Source organism: Sinocyclocheilus rhinocerous, unplaced genomic scaffold, assembly GCF_001515625.1.
Source record: "Sinocyclocheilus rhinocerous isolate Xijiao unplaced genomic scaffold, SAMN03320098_v1.1 scaffold975, whole genome shotgun sequence".
Taxonomy (NCBI): Eukaryota; Metazoa; Chordata; class Actinopteri; order Cypriniformes; family Cyprinidae; genus Sinocyclocheilus; species Sinocyclocheilus rhinocerous.
In genome coordinates, this window is record NW_015628726.1 from 2,013,726 (window position 1) to 2,015,566 (window position 1,841).

At 37.5% G+C, this 1,841-nt stretch overlaps 1 pseudogene; it reads left to right on the forward strand.

Moving 5' to 3' along the window:
• Positions 1–1,841, forward strand: part of LOC107738441 (tetraspanin-33-like) — a 15,384-nt pseudogene that overhangs the window by 11,831 nt on the left and 1,712 nt on the right.

Sequence of the window (1,841 nt, forward strand, 5' to 3'; positions counted from 1 at the left end):
CATAATTACATGTGTCTTTGTAATGTGTTTTTTTAATGTGTTATGAAGATGCTAAAGTGTTTTGGGTTGTTGTTAGATGGATGCTTACTCTCCCAAAATGACCTCCGATGATATTCTGGTCCCTATATGGCAAAAATATGCACAGTATTAATAGTGCTGCTTGTTTTAGCAAAACTACTAATTAATCATGTTTGCATTTGAATACTATAGATTTAAAATGAGGTACATTAAGCAAACATGAATAGAACGAGGCTAACACATTACTGCCCCCTGCTGCTTATAGCTTAAAAACATATTTTACTATTTCAGACTGTGATCAACACCATGTGTGGTTTTGGGATTCAAACACAAAACCACCTGGACGCCACTAAATCCATCTATCTGGTGGGCTGTGCAGACAGAGCTGTAATATGGATTGAATCTCACCTGCTGTTAGTTGGGGCGCTGACTCTGGGTCTCGCTTTACCACAGGTGAAATTCAGCTTGTGAGGGATTTCAGTTTCTCAGACAGATGACACTCCGATAATGGGGTCAATATAACAGGATTATTAAGTATTGCTGCACAAACAAAAATTGTGCTGCATATTAATGTAATATAATTGCTTTAGTAATCAATTTGTAATGGATAGTCCACCCCAAATTGAAAATTCTGACATCATTTACTCACCATGAAGTTGTTTATAACCTGTATGAGTTACTTTCTCCTGTTGAACATGAAGATATTTTGAAAAATATAGGTAACTAAACAGCTGAACTAAACAACCCCATTGACTTCCATAGTATGAACCATCAACTACCCACGTTCTTCAAAATATCATCATCAGAAGAAAGAAACTGTCCTTTTAACCATTACATTACACTTGAATGAACACAATGAACACCACTGGAAAAATGAGTACATCACAACAAAACCATCAGCCATACCATGTTTTTGCCTAAATCACGTAGGTTAAGCCTATAATAATGATGTTTTAGAGCTGTCTGGATGGATTTCTGTGGAAACTGCAAACTTCCATCATAATAACTTATGTAACACAAATAAAAGAAAGAATGTGGCTGCTATATTCTGTGGAAGGTGTCAAAATAGCTTGAAGCCACAACAAATAAACCTCAAGAAAAGTGTTTGCAAGCAAAAAGGGAAGGCGACAGTGTCTGTAATAAATCACGAATCAACATTGCATAGCATAGTTAGCATAGCATCACATTTGCTGTTCACTGACTAGGTTCACAAAACTGTTTATATTGGTAACAGTGTCAAACTCTAAACCAAATAGCCAAGCCAAGTTATATAGTTATAACTGCTTTACCTTATCTGATATGAAACGCAATCGTTATGACTTGTGCCAGCATTGCCAAACTTTTGCATCCTTATTTTAAAACAACTGTTGTCAAAACAGCAGCGGCTTATACTTGCTCAGTCGTGTGGCTCAAGTCATCAGATTCATCCGCGCAAAACAGCGGAGGCAAAAACAACTCACTTAATGACCAACACAATGTTCATACGCAAGTAACTTGTAGTTTTATGCTCCATCCACTAGGGGGCGCATAGCGTATCATTAAACTTAAATTTTTCAAGTTTCAAACCCCCCCCAAAAAAGCCCAATAGCTTGTACATATTCCCATTCATTTGACAATCCATTTGTCCTTTATAGGGTCGTGGGGGTATATTTGGATATATTGGAACAGGCCCTTAGTTTGTGTCAATTTCGACTTTTCACATAGTAATAATTAGGGGTGCTCCGATTGATCGGCTACCGATCACTATCGGCCGATAATCGCTTTGGGATGTTTGATTGGTGGTCTCTATAAAGGCCGCTCTCAAAAAAACGATCTCAAGCTGA